We start from the raw sequence: 24,827 nt of genomic DNA, 5'->3' as shown, positions 1-24,827 counted from the left end.
TCTCTCCTCTAGTCCACATCATCTCAATCTTTTCTGGAGGAAACTTCAACTCATTTGTTCTCATTGACACCCCAGCTTTGGTCAGGCAACATGAACACAATCTGATGGAAGTGAAACACTGCTACATATCACCTGGACAATGACACCAGAACTCAGAATGCCTTGCTATCTCCTTCAGCAGCCTCTCATGCACATTGGCTAGAAGAGGTGACCGATTAAGTGGGTGGGTTGGTTGGATTTTTTTTGGGGGGGGGGGGAGGTGGGGGGAAAGGGAGCAGAAGAGGGGAATCTTCCAGGATCTCCACATATGATAAAATACATCTAGAGATGAACACAATTGCCTTTTCTCCCCCTTCAATAAAGGCAATATTTAATAAAACTAAAAACTCCATGTTAAACAGCCATATTTTGCCAGAATTTACCAATGTCTATGGCATAAGGTTGAGGGAAATTAAAAAATGGGAATTGCCAGAGGTTCTCATGCTCAAGTTTTTCTCCTGAAGGAAGAAAAAACTCCACACATTTAGGTTTATCTTCTAAACCACTTTGCAAAACATCCTGTAAAATGTTGAGGTTTGACTTCTGTACTATTTGCCTTTTTATCTTCACAGTAGAAGTGCTTCTTCTCCAAAGACAGTCAAATTGTTTCTGCTACTTACACTGTATGTGCTAAGAGCCAGAGTTCAGTGCATTTTAGGAAACAGCATTTTTCTATATATATTTTTAGTTATATGCCATTGCCCCATCATCGGTAAGAGAAATGTGAACTTGTAAGAATACAGTATTAGTGGATTACACAAGATTTCAAATAATATAAATGCATCCAATCCACCAGAAGTGGCTCAGAAATTTAACTCCCATTGTCTACTTTGTAACAGGGCAATTAGAAGTTTGAAAGCCAAGTGAAGAGGAAGAAAAGCAACAGCAAGTGTTCAGAAAGAAAGTGGAGCTTTGATAAAGTTGGACCAAAGCAGCAAGAAGAGGAATCCATGTGTCGAAGCTGGAGCAACGACAAGAACTTAACTATAGGAAGCTTGCTTTGGTTTTAAAGAAAGCCCCTTCCATTTGTATTACCAACCACGTACAGTCCTGCCCTGGTGGCATTCTAGCAGTGGTGTAGGTACCCTAATAGAACAAGTGTACCACAGATGGCTCAGAAAAACTGAAGCACTTGTACTTCTTAGTTTAAACATTTTTTTTGAAAGCTTGCTAGCTAGAAGGCTGATCCTTCTAAACAATCCTTACTATGGCAATGGGTGTAGAGCCAGGCCTAGACTCTGATCCTGTCCCTTGAGGAGTAGTACGGATGGACAATGCAAGAGAAATTATAATTCTGCCATTTGGTCACCTGTTTTTTCCATTACAGCAAGTCCTGGAACAGCTGGCCCTGTTGTTGCCATGCTCACAGCTACATACACTCATGACTCTGACTCATAATTTTGTAGGACAAACATTACTTTTCCCTCTCCTTTTTGGCAGCGTTTTACAGATTTCATGGTTTACAAGTGCATCTTACTTTTTCATTTGAAGAAAGCTGCATGTGGAGAATAAATATTAAAAATCTATTCCAAACTAAAAGGTCTCCGATTTCCTCACCACTATATTTACTGCTAAAGTTTTTTGTACTCTACATCAAAAAAAAAAAAAAACCAACTACAAATGGCACAGAAATAAAGAAAGTTTTGCCTGTTTCCAATAATTTATTTTATTCTCCATGGAATTCACCTGTTTTATGTGTTGCTGCCTCCTAAATCTGTCTACCTCTTGTTGGTGAGATTTAATTGTTGAAGGGGGGGACAGAGGGACCTTTTAAAAAAAAACAAAAACAAAAAAACAAACCTTTTCCACAACTGTAAGAAATAAAAATTGTCCGTGCAGTAATACTCTGTTGCCAAAGTTAGGCAACTAAATCCCTATTTAGGCACCTCAGTGGCCCAATTTCCAGAAGTGAGAACCTGCAGCTTCCATTGAAAGATACCTGCTTTTGTAAGTTTTGGCTTCAGTATGTACATGTCAATATTTTATTATGTTGCATTTCATTTGGCACCTGGATACTTACACAGAAAAAAGAAAAAACATTTATCCAAGAATGAAAAATTTCCATCTTTGGTCACCAGCTTGAGAGGCACGGACACCAAAGTGGGGACTGGGAGCTGCAGGCTTGAAATAGAATCAGAGAAACATCTTTGTTTCTCAGGTCAAGTAACTTGTGAGAGAACACCATTCCTAGAGAAGAAAGATGTACTTCTGGTTAAGGGACAGGATTGGGACTCAGGCGTTGAGTTCAGTTCCCACCTCTTTGACACTTCCTATGTGACTTTGGGCAAGTAAAGTCACGCTCTGCCTCAATTCCCCATCTGTAAAATGGAGATACTACTACTTCCTTTATCTGTCTGGCCTATATTACTTTTAAGCAATTTGGGACAGACACTGTCTCAATGGGAGCTTGATCTCAGTTTGGAATCTACTGTAATACAAATCCTTCCCGTATCATTGCTCTATACTAATAGTCTTTTACAAATACAAGTACAATTGGAATATGCCATCCATGCCAGAATGATCTAACAATCTAAGTTAGACAAATAATATGACAGTCTCTGGGATAGTTGAGGGGAAAAGTGCAAAAAGAGGAAGAACTGTTCTCGTCAGAGGATCAAGACCAGACTATTTGTAAATGTGTGAACTTCCTGATTTTTTGACAGTGAGGGAAGAGCGTTATTTTTTTTCTTATTTGTTGATGAGAATAAGAGGGAAGAAAGCAGGAAGATCAAGAGTGAATATTACTAAATTTTCCTCAAAGGTGACTTAAAAGAAGGTAGAGTGTCCAAGTTTAATCGTTTTACTAATGTGCAGGAAAGTTCAGGAACTCTTTGTGGCCTGCTACAGTAAATTACACAGGTCATGAACTCACAGCAGCAGAGGCCTTTGTATACAGCTGAAAGTTTGGAACTTTCTAGTAGAGAAAAATATAAAACATATTCAAGGTAACTTATTGACACTCCATATGCCCCTGGTGTTCCACAGTAATTAGCGATCCATTATCACACAGTGAATTAGATTCTGCACAGGATTTTTTGTTTGTTTTTTCTTAAAAAACAAACAAACAAACAAACTAATCATAGAAGTGTAGAGCTGGAAGGAACATCAAGAGGTCAAGTCCAGACCCCTCTGTAATCCCTGACCATTCCTGACAGGTATTTGTCCCACCTGTTCTTAAAAGCTTCCAATGACGGGAATTCCACAACCTCCCTCGGAAGTCTGTTCCAGTGCTTAACTACTCTTACAGTTAGAAAGTTTTTTCCTAATACCTAAACTAAATCTTCCTTGCTGAAGACTAAGCCTATTATGTCTTATCCTACCTTCGGACACAGAACAATTAGGCCCCATCTTCTTTATAACAGCCCTTAACATATGAAGGCTGTTCTTAGTCTCCCTGCAGTCTTCCTTTCTCAAGGCTAAATATGCTCAGTTTTTTTTTTAAAAAAAACCTTTTATCATTTCTGTTGCTCTCTTCTGGACTCTCTCTAATTTATCCACATCTTTCCTAAAGCATGGCGCCCAGAATTGGACACAGTACTGTTAGGCTATAGATATTCAGGCCTGTCTGTAAAGGCCTATACTCTAAGAATTTAGGTGTATTCTTATCACTTAGCTAGTTATAGAGGTATAAAAGAAAGAATCAAAATCACTGTCTGCCGGTGTACGGGCCTTCTCTTAGTGTGACAGTCTGAGGCCCTGTTCTTAGGCTAAGGCCTCTGGCTAAGCAGCAGAGGCAGCCATAAGCTGGGAAGCAAACTACCCATTCCTATTGAGCAAAGTTGGAAACTGCCATAAAGATGGCACTTTTTAAGTTTCCCTATTAAAATCGGACTCATTCATTGCAAAAAAAAAGTTGATTTACTACTCTCTAGGCAGGGAATTAGCATGGTAGGAAGACCAATATTGTTTTTAAGTAATTCATATATTATCTGTCCTGAACATAAAAAGCTTGATGTTTCCATAATGTGCAAAAATACTTGCACTGGCCTACTGGACCTTTGAAATATTCCTCTTCTAGTTCAATAGTTACTTTTCACATAGAGATTAACAAAAAAGAGCAGAGAGTGTTCCATAAACATGAATCTGGAGGCTCCAACAATACATATACCATGGACTCTCTAAACATCAGCTCATGCGTCCAGTTTCACTCCTGCAGCATCTTGAAAGTCCTACCACAAACTGAAAATACAAGTCATATGATTTACAGTTATTTATTGTGCATGCTCTGAAGAGCTTTTGCATTAGGCGGCAGCACATAAAAGGCTCACAGTCCTAGTCTTGTTCAAGGAAGGATTCCAAGTGAAATCAACAAAAGACACTGGAATTATTTAAGCAAGTAAAGCAAGCAGGATATATGACTCAATGTCTTTGCTGCTAAAAGAAAAAAAGTTGAGTGGAAAAAAAAAATCTTTACGTTCCTACAGTTCTTATACCCAAACCCCAGACATATCCCTATAAATCGTGCAAAAGTTTTAAGTTGTTAGCAACAGTTTGCTGGTGATATTCATATTAGAAAGTTCTAGTGTACACTGGTGGCTGATGTTTAAACTATTATGTCATCTAACCCCTCACAAACTAGCATCTGCCAGCACCTATCAACTGGAGTTCTCTCCACTGATATCACCATTAGAGCTGCACTGGTGATGGCAATTGTGGGAAATTTTAACAAAGGAGTCTCGCACAGGCCTATGCTTGGTCTATACAAGAAAATTAAGTTGGCTTCCTTACGTCGCTCAGGGGTGCGAAATATCCACCCCTCTGACAGACATAGTTAGACCAATCTAAACCCTGGTGCAGACAGTGCTAAGTTGATTGAAGAATTCTTGTGTCAACCTACCTACTGCCTCTCAGGAAGGTGAATTACCTACACTGACAGGAGAATCCCTCCCGGTGGCGTAGATAGTGTGTACCCTCAAGGGCTGCAGTGATACAGCTGTGCTGCTATAGCATTTTAAGCGTAGACATACCCCAACTCTTGTAAGGCCTGATAGTACACCTGTTGAAGTAAACAGCCCACAGGCATAAATGAGAACAGGACAGCCCACTGAATAATAAGAAAGAAGAGTTGGCAATAGGCGGTGGCTCTGGTACCATTTTAGGTCTACAGTAAAGTCAAATCTATATTTGAGACTAAATTGCAAAAGAGCATGATGATTTCCTATAAAATATAGTTATTTGTTTATTAGTGGATTACACACACACACACACACACACACACTCAAAAATGTAAGTTGCCTTTTAGGAATCTATTGCAGAAATTCTGCCTCCGAGTCATATGGCTGCTTTAAAAAAAATGAAGATATGAGAGACAAAAGTGTCACTATTTCTGAGTACTTGACATATGCATCCAGAAAGTGTAGAAGGAGTCACCTAAAGATGTTAAAATCAAAGATCAAATGACTGACACCTGATTCCTGCAATAATGAATTTAAAATGCATTGCCTTGAACATCTTATGGGTGAAGAGAAGTGTAATGAAACCAAAGAACATCAGATCCATGCATACAGTGGGCAACATTTCATCTAGTCACACCCTTGAAACTAATGGCTACATTGTCCTTTATTTTAAAACTTTAAAATGGTTTACAAAATGCTTAGTTCAGCCTATGAACTTTTAGCAGGCATCCAATTGGTTATATTCTTAATTAAAAGCAACTGAACAGTCTATAGGTTAATAGTTCTGAAAGAGTCTTCCCATTCAATCTCCTCCACTAGCACATGTGCATGAATGGAAGCGAGTGGCAGGGAAAAAAAATTATTAAATCTCTCACTGAATGACACCACTTGTCACATTAGGAATTCAAGACCACTAGCATCAAATGTTGCTATGAAATCCTAATGTCTATATAACACGTTTTATCAGTGGTTGAAGAAAAAAATACTTAAATCCCCATGTGACTCTGCCCATACAAGGTCCTAGATCTTTGCTGTTGATGATTATTACAATTATTTTACAGCACCTCTCTCAGTCACTAAGAAATATAGTAGACATGATCAAAACATAAGAACTTCATCCTAACTCTATAGAGATCAGGCTGGCTGATACTATTCATTGGCGGTCAGACAAACCTACAGGCTGTGTACACTTTCTTCTGAAAAAAAGATACCAAGGTAACCTTTCTTGAAATTAATGAGCTGCTAGTGGTTTGCTTTTTCATCTACCTGAACTCCTAGCACTGTAGAATATGCAACTCATTTGAGCCCCAAGAATTATGATTTGGAGACAGCATAAGTCTAGGGACAGCCATGAATGAAGCTATTCTGAAGAGATCAAATAGAAATAAATGAGGTTTGTAATTACTATTTTCTGCTTTGCTAGGTGGTCAGACTACATTAGGAAGTGGTTAGCAAAGCCTTGGACATCCACACAGTACAAAGTAAGTATAGGCTTTTTTTTTTTATATTTATAAGTGTTTACCAGGCATTTCTTTCATTTACTATACACATATGCACTTACTGAAGATATCAAAAGACTAACACGTGCACAAACGCACAAGCTATGAAGAAGAGGGATATGGCAAGGCTGATAGAAACCAAAAAAAGGAGATCAAGTTTGAAGGTCTCTCTTGAAAGTGTAAATGCTTGCTGTGCATTTTCAAGCTTAGGCCAAAATTATCTTTTATTAAGACATTTGGAATACACTAAAGAAATTGGTACATTTTAAAAAAAACTTAACACATCCTTTCAATAGAATCTTTTAAATTTGACAGGAACAGGGAGCTAAGATACAACATGGCACTTTTTAAATTATTTTTTGTTGTGCAATGAGACAAAGAAAAAGAAAGCAAGCTAATGACTAAATTCTCTCCTCTGATGGCTGTTTGAGGCGACTGGAAACCTGAAGTCCAGTGCACACCCAAAGGCATACTTTGCTGACAAGTATTTTTATTTATAAAGACAGATTTTGGTCTATGTTACACCTCTAACGTATTCAAGTTACCGCTTCTTTACATGCAAAGCATCTCCTCCAGCCCGCCAACCCCACCACATCAGCGGCAGCCATTTTGAGGCCACATGCAGCCTCCGACAGAGATACAGAGTGGATTCTGTGCAGGTCCAGGGTTGAGTGGCAAGAGGCTCAGGTTTAAACAAAAATCCCTCTCTGGGGTTTCTGCTTCATTTCAGGAATGGATTTAAACAAAAAAGCATAAACTTGCCCAAAGTCTTGGACTTCATGCTTACCGTCAGGCCTGCCAAGCGCTACACATCGGGCCTGGCAGACAGTCATGACGGTACATTTCCCATCCACCCAAAACATTGCAACAGCCCTGCTGGAATCTCGCACATCTTGCAAGGTGGTACGGACTGATTATACCTCCTGGCTGCCCATAATGCACTGCAAGTGCCGCAAATGTGGCCGCACCAGTGCGGACACACTACAGCACTTTCCCTACTGTGCTCTACGAAGGCGGGTTTAACTCACAGTGCTCTACATCCGCAAGTGTAGCCATGCCCTCAGTCAGTTTCAGCCCTCTCTTTTCTAGTCTTCTTTCCTCCCAGGCTCTCCCCCTTTGGTATGCCCTCATGTACTGACTGCCCTGCCCATATACCCACTCAAACTCCCTGGATCGCCTGTACACACATCGATCCACATTCTGCTCCCCCACACCTACCTCTCTGCCCTTGTCCACACCTCTGCTCACTGGGTTTACAAAAAGTTTCAGTGTGGGGAGAGGAAGCTTAGATCACCCCACCGGAAACAAGGGAAAAGCAGAATCTGGTGAGCAGAGTTTCCCCATTCTACCCTTTTCATTTCCTCATGAGAGAGGGAGTGGCACATGAGATAGCTCATTCTCACTCCCTTCCCTACCAGGCACACAATTGCAGAGGGGTGGCCCCTGAATGGTACTGCAGTGAATGCACCACTGGGCCCTTATAGATGCAGGGACCTTCACAGTATGCCCAAATAAATTTGTTAGTCTCTAAGGTGCCACAAGGACTCCTCATTCTTTATGACAGGTTTCAGAGTCGCAGCCATGTTAGTCTGTATTCGCAAAAAGAAAAGGAGTACTAGTGGCACCTTAGAGACTAACCAATTTATTTGAGCATAAGCTTTCGTGAGCTACAGCTCACGAAAGCTTATGCTCAAATAAATTGGTTAGTCTCTAAGGTGCCACTAGTACTCCTTTTCTTTTTGCTCATTCTTTATGTTTAGTAGAGTACTCTGCTTTCTCCTTTTATTCCCCTTTCCCTTTAATAACCCATTTTGCTGCAAACTATAGTTAATGCCTGTGAGATGTACAATTTGACCCCAGATTGTTAGTGTCTTCTGGGTCACAACTGAATAATTCAAAAGCTGAACATTTCTGATTATTTTTCCCTCTTTCCACCTACTGTCCTCAAAATAATCCCCAAATAGCAGCTGCCTTTTTCACTAGGAACTAACAACTGACTTTTAAAGATGTGTAAGTCAATGTGGCATAGAAGTGGTGTGAGCATTTCAACTTGCCTGTGTAGCCAGACTGCACCAAGCCATTTAATATTTGGCACGTAAGTAGAAGGTGAGGGATAGGGGGAGCGACATAAGCCAACATTTTCTGTAGAGTCAGTGATTAAACTCATCCTCTGCAGTCAGCTAAAGTTTTTTCTCTGTTACTCTGTACTTACACAAGGGAAACAAAATTTGGCCTGGCTCGGTCCTTTGTAGTTTACAGAAACTAGAGTAAGCACAACAAAAAAATTGTATATTCTTGCTAAGCAATTGTTCTTCCGGTGGAGGGTAAACAAAAACAACAAATCTTCCCACCCCCCCACAAGAATATTTCCTGTTCAGAATTGACTCATCTTGCGCTTTGTGGTAAAAATAATTTCTTATGGCACATCTATGCTGGCAGAGTTACAGCACTGGCAGTTACAGCGCCACTCAGAGTGCTGAAGGAAAACCGCTGTTGTGCGTTCACACTATCAGCTGCCTACGCAATAGCGTGTTCACAGTTGCAGCACTTGCAGTGGTATTTGGAGCGGTGCACTCTGGGCAGCTATCCCACAGAGCACCTCTTCCTCTTCTGCTGCTAACAGTTATAGGAAGGTGGAGGGGGTTGCTGGCCATCCTGGGTCCTGTCCCAATGCCCCGTGATGCATTGCTTCATATCCCAGAAATCTCTGTGCTTCCATCCGCATTTAGCGCCATCTTTCAACAGTTTGTGTACTGCACAGCCTGTCTCTTCGGGCTGCAGGAATGGATCCCGAACTGCAGACCAGTATGCCGCTTGCTCTGACTAACATGTCAGAAGTGGCAGTGGAGTTGTTCTTTAAACCACAAAGGCAAGAGGATTGCAACATTGATCTCACCACGTGTAGTAGCTACGACATGAGATTGCTTGTGCCATTCATGGGAGGTGCCGACCACAGTGGAATGCCACTTTTGGGCTCAGAAAACAAGCACTGAGTGGTGGGATCACAGTGTGATGCACGTCTGGGATGATGAGCAGTGGCTGCAGAACTTTTGCATGAGACAAGCCACGTTCATGGGACTGTGTGAGGAGCTCACCCCAGCCCTGCAGCGCAAGGACGCGAGAATGAGAGCTGCCCTTTCGTTGGAGAAGCATGTGGTGATTGCACTGTGGAAGCTGGCTACTCCAGACTGCTACCGATTGGTCGCTAACCAGTTCGGAGTGGGAAAATCAACTATTGGACTCGTGTTGATGGAAGTGTGCAGGGCCATTAATCGCATCCGGCTCCAAAAGGCCGTGACTCTAGGCAACGTGCGTGACATTGTGGATGGTTTTGCACAAATGGGCTTCCTTAACTGTGGAGGGGCAATAGATGGCACGCATATTCCAGTTCTGGCACCAGACCACCTAGCCACAAAGTACATCAATCAGAAGGGGTATTTCTCAATGGTTCTCCAGGTGCTTGTGGATCATCGTGGGGATTTCACAGACATTAACGCAGGCTGGTCCAGAAAGGTGCATGACACATGCATCTTTTGGAACACTGGCCTGTTCAGGAAGCTGTAAGCAGGGACTCTCTTCCCAGACCAGAAGATCACCGTAGGGGAAGTCGAAATGCCCATTGTGATCCTGGGAGACCCTGCCTACCCCTTAATATCACAGCTCAGCAAGTGCAGAATGACAGTTGAGTGTGCTTTTGGCCATTTCAAGGCCCACTGGCGCTGCCTCTGTGGGAAGCTGGACCTGGCTGATGACAATATTCCTATGCTTTTAGCCATGTGCTGTATGCTCCATAATATTTGTGAAGGGAAGGGTGAAAGCTTCACTCAGGGCTGGACTGCAGCGGTGCAGTGCCTGGAGGCTGAGTTTGAACAGCCAGAGACCAGGGCTATTAGAGGGGCACAGCGCGGGCCCATAAGGATCAGGGATGCTTTGTGGCTTTCAGCTTCAAATTGCTGCCTCTAATGTTTGTGGCTATGCTCGGGAGTGCAGTGCTTGCAATGCGAGGTGGTGACTGGTGCACACGATGCAATACGGGGGTTTAACATAATTGTATGCTGCTTTGCAGTGCTCTTTTTGCTTTCACTTAATAGAGTAAAGATTGCTTTCAAACCAACACAATTCTTTTATTGAAAGACAACCACCAAAGGAGAGAGTCAAAGGAGTGTGCAGGACCATGAAAAAATTCATCAGCAGGTAGGGATATGGGGGATGGGAGAATGGAAGGAATGGGGGAAATGGAAGGTCTCAAGAGGAGGAGGGGTCCTGGGACAGCTACAGATTTGTGTATGTCCAGGGATCATACCAAACCTTCTTCTTTGGAGTACGGTGCAGAGGGTGCTGTACTTCAGCAGGGCCAAACTGCAGATGGATGGGTGTTGAGTGCAGTAGGTATTGGGAGTCCACACTGCTGGTCTGTGAGGAGTGGAATGCTGTGGTTAGAGAGTGGAGCCAGAAGGTTGATAAGACTATGTTGGCGGGGGGGAGGGGGGGGACGGTGGGTGTGGTGCACAGGAAAGAGTGTTGCAACAGCAGGGGAGGGCAGGCGCAGAGCTGCTCGGTTTGAAGAGCTCATATCACCTGGAGCATGTCTGCTTGGTGCTCCATAACGGTTAAGAGCCGCTCCGTGGCTTCATTCTTGCGTGCTACGTTTTCCTTTTGGTCCCTCTTCTTGCTGTCCCGCCACTCCTTCAATTCCTTTTTTCTCCGTGGCAGAGTGCATCATAAACTTAGGCATAAAGTCCTCCTTAGTTCTTCTTGGACGTTTCCTAATTCTTTGCAACCATTCTGCTGCTGCTAACAAAGAAGCAAGCTGTGCTCTGTGAAGTTTAAATGCAACATTTTACAGAAGCAGTATTGTTTGCAATAGACAACACTTCAGTGCTTTAAAACACAGCCAGTACTCACACCCCAGTCATTAACTGGCGGACTCCAGGCAAGCACACAAGCCACAAGACCCCCAAAATGGTGAGTAGCCGCAAGAACAGGGTAAATCACTATTTCTGGACCTTGCTGTACACTGGGCACGTGGAGAGCCAGCACTGTAGGGTGGGCCTGAATCATTCTTGTCCCCACACTTTCCACAGAAGGTGATCATTACGGAAGATATCTCGCTGATGTGGGTGAGCGGAGAATCAAAGGAGGGTCTTTCTCCAAGACTACGGCTTCTGCCCTGGCCCTATACGGCTAGCCTGTATGCAGCAATGGTCTCCCCGTCCCCAGTGACAGCACAGTGGCGTGGGAAAGTTACAGTTAATGGGGCAAGAAACAAAGCAGCTCAGACAAAGAACCTGCAGCAGTGGATTGCCAAGTATCTCCACAAGAGTTTCCTGGCGATCTCTGAGGGAGATTCCCATGAAGTGAGGGAATCAAATCAACAGCCTATTCTGCCACTCAGACTATGCATGCAGTGGAAGACAAGCCTGCTTTCTGCAACCCTCCTGCCCCCAACAACTCGCTTCAGCAATTCCCAAAAATCAGATCCACTTAACAGGGGTCTCCTGTCCTGTTTGTGCTTCGCCAATCTCCGACTGCTGTGACTGGCTAGCCTCCTCCAGGGTAGAAAAGAGCTCCTAGCTGCATGCATCTCTGGTCTCCGACTCATCCTCTGCCTCTGGGCCCCCCTTCCCCTCCCTATCCTCGTCCAAGTTTGCTCCTCCTGGCTCAGTCCACTCTTGACTGGAACGGGAGCCACCAAAGTATCCACAGTGGCCTTTACAGTGGAGGTGGGGTCGCCACCGAGTATTGCGTCCAGCTCTTTGTAGAACCAGCAGCTTGTGTGAACAGTACCGGAGCAGTGGTTTGCCTCCCACGCCTTGTGGTAGGCATTCCGCAGCTCCTTCACTTTGACCCTGCCCTGCAGTGTGTCTCCGTCATGGCCCCTTTCTGTCATGCATCTAGAAATCTGTCTGTAGGTATCATAATTCCTGTGGCTGGAGCGCAGCTGGGACTGGACAGCCTCCTCTCCCCAAATGCTGAAGAGGTCCATCAGCTCGGCATTGCTGCAAGCAGGGGATCGCCTGGTGCGTGGAGCAGGCATGGCCACCTGGAAAGATGCGCTGAGACCACTGCACGCATCACCGAGCAAACAGGAAGGGGACTTTCAAATTTGCAAAGGAATGTATGGGGTGGGGATGACTGTTGGTCACTTGAGGGCAGGGCAGTAGAGTTCAAACCAATGACCAGAGAGGTGAGAACAGGCATGGTGGGACACCTCCCGGAGGCCAATCACAGCGCTCTGTTCAACTACGGTGTCTACATTGGCACCGCAGCACTGTAGCCCCGGCACAGGAAGCTGTACGCCTCTCGTTGGGGTGGGTTTTTTTACAGCGCTGCATCTGCGCGATTTCTGCGCACTAAGTGGCTTGGCAGCGTGTACACCTCAAGTTACAGCACAGAAAGCTGCTTTACTGCGCAGAAACTTACCAGTGTAGACAGGGCCTTAATATAGCACAAGTGTCTTGTTTAAAGGTCATTTCCTTTTCTTCACTCCTATTTAGTCACTTCTAAGGAGAAGATTTTAATGCTTCTGATGACTTATGGACACAGGGAAATCTAAATTTAACAAGGCTTTTTATCTGCCAGACACTATACAAGCACATAGATACTACGTGGCTCGTTCTTTAGCCATGCAAAACTGGTGTTTTCTCACTGAATCTTCACAGTCTGAGCCTCATTTCAAATTAAATACTGGAAGTATTCTTCCCAGAGAAAAGCAAGAGTTTTACAAGATGACATGGGCCTGAGCTACCAAATTCAATTCTGGCTTGGATTCAATGGTGTTTGGATGCAACATTAGAGTTGGACCCCTCTCTACTATTAATAACACCACAAATTTATTATTGCTTCCTAGAGATAGAAAGTCCAAATTACTACCTCTCATCTTTTTAATGTCCCCTACTTCAGTGGCATAGAAATCAATGGAATGGTGCCTGTATTAGCAGGAAATTCTGTTCTACTGAGTGGGTGGGGATGAGTGATTAGACAGTTGCTTAACCCCAGAAATCTTTTTAGTGGTTCCTCTTTCTTATATTTCCCAGAATGCTTTTATTTCTTGTTGGGTCAAATCGTGCAAATGCTCTGACAAGCAGCGCTGCTGAGTTGAACATGAGGACTACCAAGGGTAAGTGTATTCGCAGCAGCAAGCATTGGCAGGGTTAGACTCTCAATCCCCATGGTACTACCAGAGACCCACTGAAAGGAAGTTTGGTGACCTATCAGTGCCCTACCTCACAACTGCTGAAACAGCATAAGCATGGCAGAAGTCATTTCCAACAAAATATAAAGATTTTTAGTGGCAATGGTCCATAGTGCTGAGTCATAAGATTTTAGTTTCAATAAATAAAGCCTTTTCTGAGACAGAAAACTGGAGCAATAAACACAAAGTTTAGGCTTGCAAATGCTGAGACAGTCAGTAATGGTTCAGATGAAAAGGCCCAGGATCCAGCAGACGTTGAATCTTTTTCTTTTAAAGTGCAATTGCTACTCCTGGGGTAATTCTATGCTACTGCACAGTGCAGAATTTGCACAGAATTAGTTTTGTGCAGAATTTCGTTCCCCTCCCCGCAGAAATGGGCTGTTGGTTGCCACTGGAGGCTGCTGGACCTGGCAGTACCCAACTTCCTCACAAATAGAGGACACTGCCAGGTGCAGGGAGATGGGGAGCCAGAGGATTCCTGGCAGCTCCTGAAGGAATGAGGCGATGTATGGGCTGCAGCCTCACAGTGAGCCCAACCCAGCAGGGATGAAGGCCCTGGGCAGTGTCAGCCCTCCACAGCCCAGCACTGAAAAAAAAAAAAAAAAAAGTCACAGGAAACTCCATACAAGCCTGGTCTGACCAGCACCAAGCTGTTTCTCCCTCTAGATCCCTGGGCGGGGTGTGTGTGTGTGGCCCCATGGCTGGGCTTGGGAGCAGGGGGGGGGTGCAGTTGTCGGGGCCCCCATACAGCCCCCTCCTAACTGTGTACACACACACACACACACACACACACACACACACACGCACCCCCAGCTCCTCCTCCTATTTGAAAGCCTCTAAAGGGGCAGGGCGAAAAAAAGAATAGAATAAAAGACTGGAGGGGCAGAGTTTTCTCTCAAGATGTGCTCAGCTGGCACATGTGACACACTCAGACGGAGATGCCCAACAAAAGCATAACAGAAAAACAAGGGTTTGTGGGGATTTCTTTAACTCTCTACTCCTGGGGGAAATCTTTTGTTGTCTGCATTATTACAGACATACTTGCTGACAGATAGATATTTTGAAATAAGTTACCAAAATAACTGAAACTGGAGTGACTGTATGTTATTTTCACAAATAAAAGTTGCAGAATTTTTTTGCTACAGAATTCCCCCAGGAGTGAACTGCTCTGGAAATACAGTGATACGACGAGCTTACTCAGAACTAGGGAGTTCACAGTGTCCTTAGGATTAAAGAGAGTCATGAAAACAATTCAGAGGATAAGCTCAATCATGCTAATGAATGTAGCAAGAGTGCTAAACAGTCAGAATTGCCTTTTCTGGTTTATGGTAATACAAAAATATACTTGCTTTGGAGAGAATATATTTAACATGCTATAGCAAAATACGCTTCGGGTGTTCCTCCAGGAATACATTCATGGTCCTTTCATTTCACCAAATCTTGCTCTGAACTGAAACAGAGCAACAGCCTTTTTTTTTTTTTTTTTAAATATCTTGCAAGCTGTTCTTTCACATTCTTAAACCATTCCACAATTAAAGAAAAATGCATGAGTGGAATGGACATCCACAAAGGCCTCAACAGCATTACACAACCCTTACTTTAAACAATATTTAGAAGCACCTTAAAAGAAACACTACGCCTATACTCATTTTCTAGCAGAAACTGGGATCAAGATCTCTCCTCCCTCAGATTCTCTTCAGGTATAAAGCCAGACATGAATTTAATAGAGGACTCAAAAAGGAACATTGTAAGGGTTTTTCCCCCCTTGATACTGTCATGACCTATAAACGTGGCACGATTTTTAAAATGCAGTTTATTTAAATATAGTTAAACTCTCTCATATAGATATTGATTTCAAGCAGGATCTGTATTCCAATTACGTGGGTGCTACACTTGTATTATGAAAGACTCCCTATGGCAAAGGAAGGCTTCCAATTATTTTGGATTATTTCCCATGCTTTTGGAAAACGGATTATTTACTTCTACAGCAAGTGTGCCAGTGACTTGGTGGATGAGCTATGTAACTGGACAGCAGCTGCTGTCATGAGTCAATAATAAAAGGCACCACAGTAATTGCAGTGTTGATTTGTTTTCACTTAAAAGACAGATCACAAGCATTGGTTTTTCTTACAAGGTATTGAATGTCTGCTCTACTATCTCCCACTCGACCTCCCAATTTCACTGGATCATTAATGTCAACAGCCTTCAGATGTTACTGCCCTGGAAGTGGATTTTGCCCATCTTAATACAAAAGTAACGCTCCAGACATGATGGAAGAAGAAAACTGTACAGTATTTGACCTGTGCTCTAAAGTCATGCATCTGCAGCCATAAGACTAGAAGATCTGATTATTGCCAGCCATCTAACAAAAGAAGAATATGCCTGAACACCCAAATCTGTATTTAGGCACATAATTAAATAGCCTGATTTTCAGAGGAACTGAGATTTTCGGAAGAGCTCAGAGCACTCAGCTCCTCTGCTAATCAGGCCACTTAATTCTGTGCCTAAATATGGATTTGTTATTCAAACTAAAAATACTGGCCACAGCACTCTGAAAGCAGTCACTCCCATAATCACTTTATAGTAAATTACTCTCAGTATTAGTCACACTTTGGTTAATACACATAGCATTTCTTTTATATTGTGTTAAAAATTATAACTTTCTACATTAAACATCTGCAGAACCATAGTATGACAAATATTCCTTCAGAAAAATGATCAATTGTTCTCTTATAATTCTGAAGCACCTTCATCCTGCCAAAACAATAGATTAACTTACCAGTGAAGACAGACAGAACATTTGCTAAGAAACAGCTGGATTCATTTATGCTGTTTAACCTCAAATATGGCTCTTTTTTTAAACTTAGCTAAGCTCACTTCCTGTTCACACCGTGAATACTGAGACACCCAAAGCAGGACATACATACAACTACATACCGACAGGGCTAGCAGTCTCATTTCCTTTGTGGCTTCCAAGACCAAGACTGAAACAGTCTTGCCACTGGAAGATCACTGCACTTTTCAGAAGAAGTCACCACACTAATAAAACCCTTTGAACATACATATTTGAGTAAAGACAAATAGGAGGGTGGGAGCCTCTTCACTTACAGTATCTATTGCTTTGATTCTCTTTTCACTGCTACTCCGAAACTTTTCACTGTCCTGCGTCTTTAAATGTAAGTAAGTGCCTGTCCTCTCTGCTAGAGGGCAGGGCTGCAAGGGGATTCAAAAAAAGCATCTGAGAGACAGACGCACACACTAACAGATGTTTGTTTTTCGTTTCCCTGAATCTAAAATACGTATTTTGGTCTTTGTGTAGGGAAATAATCTTTTCTACTTCAAGTGTATCATGTCATAAGATTGTCAGACACAAATAAAGGGTGTCTATTAACCTTTCAGAATTTCTCTTCAAATCCTAATGGTTAAAAATCAGTAATGTTACTAACATACAGCTGCCCTTCCAAGTGGGCAATTTACATATTAAAAGAGATGCATCACACGTAAAACACCTGACATATGCACTCTAATTGTGATCCTGATTTCATAGGTCAAGTCTGGCAATTGAAATATCTAAGAATTACTACCTTCCCATTAACATGTCAGTGCTAGTAGTCTAAGAATTTGCTTTTGACAGGTACACATTCAAAGACAAGTTATACTATAAAACATATCCATATTTTTATCTAGTATTTTACTTAACTGGACTTATTTTAGCATACATTTGGGTGAATGGAAAGCCTATTCTTTTGTTAAATGTATTTCTTTAGCAGCTACATCATTGGACTGTACTTCATTATTATGCCATCATTTAGTTACCTAGTATTTATAGGTTGCTTAATATTTCTGTGGGAAACGTGAATATCATCAAACCATCCCTGACGGCTGATGGTTGCTTTAAAAACAAGTGACCATTTCTAAAGCAGCAACACATACAGGTGCATAAAATATCAGTAACGTGAAGCAAACCAAAAAGAAAAAAAAACAAACTTGTTTTCTTGTTTGTTGGCTTTTTTTAAAAAATTGAAAATAGTGCTAATTCTAAGAAGAGTTTCACCAAGATACACAAAGGCTGCTTTTCTTTACAAAGCAACAATGGGCAAGATTCAATGCAAATCTCTTTGCTCAAAGTTTACACAAGTTTGCATTTTTTCTTCAAAAACTTCAGGGCCTATAACCAGTATGCTATAATTTTACAAAAAGTAGAAAATTTTCTGGATGAGGGAAGGGCACAAGTTGGGTGAAGTAATACAAATTCATACTGAACAAGCAATTTCAGTTTTGCACAGCTGTAAACATGCTCTAATCTTCCCAGTTGTTTGGAGGGTGTGGGAAGGAGTATTATAAACTTTACGTGAAAACAAAACATCCTGGTTTGCAACAACTTGCACTCTCAATTTACAGATTATATAAGGGGATCATGTCCCCAAATGGAAACTTTCAGCATGGCCTTTTATATAAAACAGCAGCACCTCCTTGCAGCCACCTCAGCCCTGTACATAGACCCACACTTCTGGGCATATTACACAATACTGTACAAAGTATCATTTGAAAACTCGTGATTTGATGATTACTATCCTAGTAAAATGTGTGTGGCAACATTTATGCAAGGATATAAAGATTCTATAATGTTACCAAGACATGTTCCAGAGGGCAGTCACAAACAAGTTCCCCACAGACAAAAGGCTAGCCAATGCCTCAGCCAGGTGTCAATGGGATCAAAGGGACCATCACCTGATTAAGTGGCTACTCTTCAGCAGGAAAGAGGGTGTGGGCAAAAGATCTACATTTTTACAAAGAAGCAGCTTAAGTAAGGTTCCTGGTCACATTGCTGGTCTGTCTCCTGAACATCAGCTGGAGATGATTCTTGCACAAGAGAAAGGGTGGTAAGAGGAGAGGGCACACACCCCAAATCATATCTTCCTTGCTTTCTACCCACAACTGCATCAACATCTAAAGAACAAAGGAAGCAGCATTGGACTGGGGGGAAAAGATCCTGATCGAAAGAGGTTCAGCTTGTAAGACTGATGGAACATGCGGTGAGAGAGACCTGTGCTTTGTATTTGCTTAGGTGTTATTGCATTTTATCGTTCATTTCTTTGTAACCAATTCTGACTTATATGCTTCATTACTTGTAGTCACTTATAAATCTTTCTGTAATTAACACATTTGTTTTGTGGATTTATCTAAACCAGTGTGTTTGGGAAACTCCATTCGGCATAACAAGATTTGTGCATACCATTTTCTATTTCATATGAGCTTGTATTGGCCAGACAGGTGCTGGGTAGTACAAGACGCACATTTCTGGGAGAAGTCTGGGACTGGGAGTTTGCTAGCGTTGCCCTGTAATATAATTTACGAGTGGCTGGACTACAGCACTCTCCCAGCTATACCGCTTGAGATTTACATTCTGGAGGCTGTGAGCGCACAGACCAGGAGTGGTTGCTCTCACAGCGAAGCAAGGTGAAAAGGCAAGCCAGGCTGGGAATTGAGGGGATACGGCTTTTCATCACTCCAGAGTGTACCCTGGGTAATGTCACACCTGGTTAGCAGGACGTTTGGATGTATTTTCATGTAGCAATTGTTCAAAGTTAGGTCATGAGGTAAACAAAACCTTAACACAAACTATAGTAAGTAGGTCACAAGCACGACTTTTTTGGAGGGTGGGACAAAATACAATTATTCCAAAGAAGCTTTGGAATGCTGAAGTTCTGCCTCAGAAAGAAAAGTCGAATCACAATGCAGAAAAGAGTGCCTTTTTAGAAGAAATTTTTAAGGTGTCTAAAATTGGTTCCAATTTCCATAGGCTGTTATGCAAAGCTGGTTGAAGATAATCTACTTCCACAAATAAGTTTCCAAATTTCAAACTTGTTTTCAATTCCAGTTGTTTAAATTGGACCCATTTATTGGATTGTTGAAGTTTTGCAAATTTATTTTTATTTGCAAACATTTGATATTGTCAATAACTTTAAAAATGCAGAGTTTTTCCACAAATGATGAAATTGCTGACAATGCCAAAATCTATTTTGTGAACAATTTTTTTTTTTTTTAAATTGAAAGAGGCCACTTTCGGTGAAACTTTTCATTTGAAGAATGGACAGCTTAGACCTCAACTATAATAGGAAAAAAAAAATAGTGGTTACTGACCTTTCGTAACTGTTGTTCTTTGAGATGCATTGCTCATGTCCATTCCAGTCTAGATGTATGTGTGCCTGTGGGCACAGTCAGAGACTTTTGCCTTACCAGTATCCATAGGGTCGGCTGCAGCGCCCCCTTGAGTGCCGCACTCATGCATCAGTATATCAGGCACCACTGACCCTACGCTCTTTCAGTTCTCTCTTGCTGGCAACTATGACAGAGGGGCAGGAGGGCAAGTAGCTGAATGGACATGAGATCCAGCGGTGTGCCAAACCAGTGCTGGCGTGGCCAAGCCAGCACTACGAGGATCACCTTCACCCTGTTCTGTTGAAATTCATAAGGACCCTGTGGATCAACAGAACTGGGGGAATGGCGAACATTAGAGCCCCCGATCACGGGAGCAGAAAAGCATCTGACAGAACCTCTGTTGGACCCCTGAAAGGAGCAGAAAACATGGCATTTCCTGTTGTGCCTGGATGCAAACAGCTCCACCCGGAGAGTTCCCCCACATGTGGAAGATGATGCTGACCACCTCCAGATGGAGAGACCACTCATGGTGAGATGAGAAGATCCTGCTGAGGAGATCTGCCAAGGTATTCCTGGCGCTGGGGAGGTGTGTGTGGCTACGAGACAGATGTTGTGTTGTACACAGAAGTCCCATAGCCTGAGGGCTTCTCGGCAAAGGGCAGACAACCTGGCCCAGGCTTGCTTGTTGATATAGAACATAGCTGCTGCACTGTCCATCAGGACCTGGACCACCTTGCTTTTTAGGTGAGGTAGGAAGGCATGGCAGGCCAAGCGGACTGCTCTGAGCTCCCCGACATTGATGTGTAGTGAATAATCAAGGTGGGACTAAACCTTGTGTGCTGAGATTGCCCAGGTGGTAACCGATCCCAGGTCTGAAGCATTGGAGGCTAGCGGGTGGACTGCGAATGGAACTCCCTCTAACACTGATGCTGGATTTTGCCACCATGCAAGTGACAGGATGTGGTCTGGGACCTTGTGTATGCAGTCCATGCTGTGTCTGTTGGGGATGTAGACCAATGCCAGCCATGCCTGCAGCAGACTGGGGTGGAGTCACGCATGCCGAACCACGTAAGTACAGGTTGCCAGGTGGCCCAACAACCGCAGGCACATCTGAGCGGTGGTGAGAGGGTGATCTTGTATACACGAGATCAGGTCTGCCATGGCCAGGAACCAGGCCTCGGGGAGGAAAGCCCTGGCCTGAGTAGAGTCGAGTACTGCTCCAATGAACTCCATGCACTGCATCAGGACTAAAGTTGATTTAGCCTCATTTATTAACAGCCCCAGGTCGTGACAGGTGGAGCAAACCAGGACAAGATGACTCTGTACCTGATCCCAGGATCGGTCTTTTATTAACCAGTCCTCAAGGTACGGATACCTTTGCGCCTCAGGTAAGCGGCCATTGGCACTATACACTTCGTAAACACTCTGAGCCGACGAGAGGCTGAAGGGCAGTGCTGTGAATTGAAAATGGTGGTGGCTCAATTAAAAAATATATAGACACCTGTGCCCCAGGAAAAATGTGCCCTTTAAGTCAAGAGCAGCGTACCAGTTCTTAGGATCCAGGGAGGGGATAATGGAAGCTAGGGAGATCATGCAGAACTTTAACTTCTTGAGGGACTTGTTGAAGCGTCGCAGGTCTAGAATGGGTCTGAGGCCTCCTACTCCTGTTATTTCCTAATTCCAAAAGCAAAAGAACCCTTTCCCTCTCATGTCTGGAGGGACCTCCTCCACTGCCCTCAGGAACAGGAGGTTCTCGACCTCTTGCACAAGTAGTTGCTTGTGAGAAGGGTCCCTGAAGAGGGACCGGAAAGAGGGGTGGGAGGGAGGGAGGGTCAGCCACAAATTGCAGGGTGTAGGCCCCCCCCCCAAAAAAAGTGTCAAGCACCCAACGGTCTGAGATCAGCCGCAACCAGGCCGACCGGAAGGAGCATAGAGGGTTGAGGAAAAAGCAGGATTCTGGGCAGTGCCTGTGGTGCTGTCCTCGGGCGCATCCTCAAAATGCCCGTTTCTGGCTGCCCTGGTCTCTGTCACTTAAACCCCTTGTCTACCTCCTCCTTTCTGTAAGAGCAGGACTGGGGGACACTCCACAACCTTGACGAAGGCGGAGGAGACAGCGGACGGAATGGCTTTCTAGCCTGTTGAAGGGTGTGCAGGCCCAAGGACTGGAGGGTGGCACGGGAGTCTTTACGGCTGTGAGCTGTGCATCGGTCAGCTCTGAGAAGAGCCCTGCTCCCTCAAATGGGAGATCCTGAAGGGTAGTCTGCATCTCCTGGGACAGCCTGCTTCTTGGGCACCAGCGAGGGGGAACCGTGCCGGGTGGGTTTCGGTGTCAGCAGTGCACTGAGCGCGGATGCCAAAGTACTAGTCATGGAGTACGATTGGGAGGGCTCTGAGACAGGACAAAGCACAGCCTCCATGAGGAGGGCCTTCCAGTGGATATCCTTCTCCTTTTGAGTTCAAAAGCAAAAAGTTTACACAGATCTGTACTTGTCTTTTCTATGTGATTTCCCCCAGACCCTTCAAACACCTATTGTTGGGGTCACTAATGGGCAATGGCCAGGTACACGAACATGACTTAAAGCCTGGAGAATGCTTACATGCCAGAGACTGTGCGTGAACAGCCCAGGAGTGGGGGTTCTCACAGCAGAACAGGGTAAGGCTGGCTCCCAGAGTCAAGGATTGGAGTGACCTAGCAGATCACCGGTCCAGATAACACCTGGGGAACGTCACAGGGGTCTGTCTCTATTTTGTTCCTTTTATGCTTTACAAAAAAAAGGTAACATGCTCTAAAGATTGTTTATTCAAAGAAGCAAGAGGCTCAGATTCTCCACATGACACTTAGGAGGGCTTTCTGCAGCCAGGATGGGAGGTCTCTCTCAAAGACGCCATGTGCAGAAGTTGTCTTCTCCAAAAATATTTTTTCTCCCACCTCACTAGTGCCCTCCAAACCAAGAAAGATTCTCAGAATACTCCCCTCTCCTTAAGCACCTGTGAGATTGCACCACACAACCACCACCTTGGCTAAGAAACAGACAGCTATAAGGATTTATGGACCCAGAGATATTTAGACTCCTTAAAGCAGTTATATCCCTCCAACCCCTCTCCCAAAATCTCCCACAGCACCCAGCCATTTGGTCCCCCCCCCCCACCTCAAAATTGTCTCATCCCGGAATTCAGTGATATTTGGGCACCTATCTCCTTTAGGCTCCTTTGAAAAACCCAGCCGTTATGTCTGACAGAAGTTGTTTGGCAATCTCATATAGGATCACTCATGCCACCTAATTTTCCAGTGTACACGAGGGAGAAGTTTTAATAAACTCTAGGTTCATGAGGCCTTCCTTTTCAGGTTATTTCTGATTCACTCTGGTTTGTGGGGTTCCTCCTGTTTCAGTTGTGTTTGTCCTAACTTCATTGTATGTACAGTACAATAAAGCAATTTTGCTGCCACAGGAAAAAAAATCTGGAAAAAAACAAACAAACAAACAAAAACAGTTCTGACTGTTCTAGAAAGGTTTCAGCATTTGCCTAAAGGAAGATTAAGTATCGGGCCTTTGGTTTTTGTAATTTGTTTTCATATTCAGAGGCAAGCTTTCGGAGCTGCACATGGAAAGGGTATACTATTAAAATAGACTTTTTTTTACATATTACAAACTCTTATCACATACCTATGAACTCACGTTTACATATATTTGATACCTTTCATATATATGTGTATGTGAAACCAGATTCTGACCTTTGCCGAACTGCATTGCTATTAGTCCATATAGCATCTGTCCATCTGAGAAGCCATCTGTTGCACCACCTCCAGTCTTAATTAAAATCACCAGTGTAGGAAGCACTAACCGTCTCTGGCTGTTGATGAATAATGAATTTCAGTCTACAAAAGCTGTCAACCCAAAACCTTCTTCAAATCATTAAAAATATTATAGCACATTACAAACTGTTCCAAGTCCTCTTCAGGATGAGAGCCATATTACTGAGACAGTTTATTGCTGGCCAGTCCATACAACTGGAGCCAATACTTTTACTTAGTTTGATTTGGGAAGGATCAACCCTCCACTAAGGTATTGGAGTAGGAAATTGGGCAAGAGGACAAAACTTGGGACAGAGAAATCATTTAAGTATTCCTTCCCAGAGCTTTAGGCTTTGTCTACAATGCACACCTTAGAGTGGCACAGCCATGCCACTAAAGCCTTGCCGTTGTAAAGCATGCAGTGTACCCACTCCGTCGACAGGAGAGAGAGCTCTCCTGACAAAAATAAAACCCATCCCCAATGAGGGGCGGTAGCTCTCCCACCGACGAAGCACTATCCATACTGGCGCTTTTTGTCATTAAAACTTTTGTTGCTTGGGATTTGGGGGGGGGGGGGGGGGGAATCCTCCGAAAGACAAAAGTTTTAACAACGAAAGTGCAGTTTAGACAAAGCCTTAATGTTACTAACTAAATTCAAAGCTATCGGTAATTAACAGAGGAACTGTACTTTGGAGAAGGATCCAAGACTAATCTCATCATTTAAGTAGCTAAATATATAGACTCAAAATTCAAAGTGCTCTAAAGCCATGTTTTGATTAGTTTGTCAGATCACCACCACTCCCATAACCGCATTGGTCATTGGGGCACCATCATTGATAAGCAATCAACCAATTGTCTCCACCCCTGACGATTGTGTGTCAGTGGTTGAGTCTCTGAAGTCCATTCTGGTCCACAGTTACGTTACAAATCCATCTGTTCTTCTGTCTACCTCTTCATGTCTTCCCCTGTACTGTCCCTTGAAAGATGATCTTGGATAGGCCAGATGATCTGTTACATGGCTGTACCACTTCAGCCTAAGCTTCTTTATAGTCGTGGGGGGGGGGGTGTGTCTTCATATGACCCAGCGCATTGGGTGATAATGTTGCGGACCTCTTCATTAGTGACGTAGTCGAAGGAGGAGATGCCCAGGATTTTATGGAAGTCTCTCATCTCTACCACCTGTATTTTCCATTCAAGTTCTGCCATAAGGGTCCATGTCTCGCATGCACACAGAAAAATGGAGA

The 24,827-nt window shown here is 43.5% G+C and overlaps 1 protein-coding gene across 2 annotated transcripts in view; it reads right to left on the bottom strand.

Annotated features, from left to right (window-relative positions):
- The window catches only part of FGD4 (FYVE, RhoGEF and PH domain containing 4), a 175,446-nt gene that overhangs the window by 125,904 nt on the left and 24,715 nt on the right, over window positions 1–24,827 (bottom strand). The window contains exon 1 of one of the 2 annotated variants that reach the window (XM_074939651.1): window positions 16,408–16,425. The exons of the other annotated variant lie outside the window; for it this stretch is intronic. The gene's annotated coding sequence lies outside the window, so the exon portion shown is untranslated. Of the gene's footprint in view, window positions 1–16,407; window positions 16,426–24,827 lie in introns of those variants that run through there. 2 annotated transcript variants of the gene reach the window in all.

This window comes from Natator depressus, chromosome 1 (genome assembly GCF_965152275.1).
Source record: "Natator depressus isolate rNatDep1 chromosome 1, rNatDep2.hap1, whole genome shotgun sequence".
NCBI classification, from domain to species: Eukaryota; Metazoa; Chordata; order Testudines; family Cheloniidae; genus Natator; species Natator depressus.
This window is presented reverse-complemented; position numbering and strand designations above follow the sequence as displayed.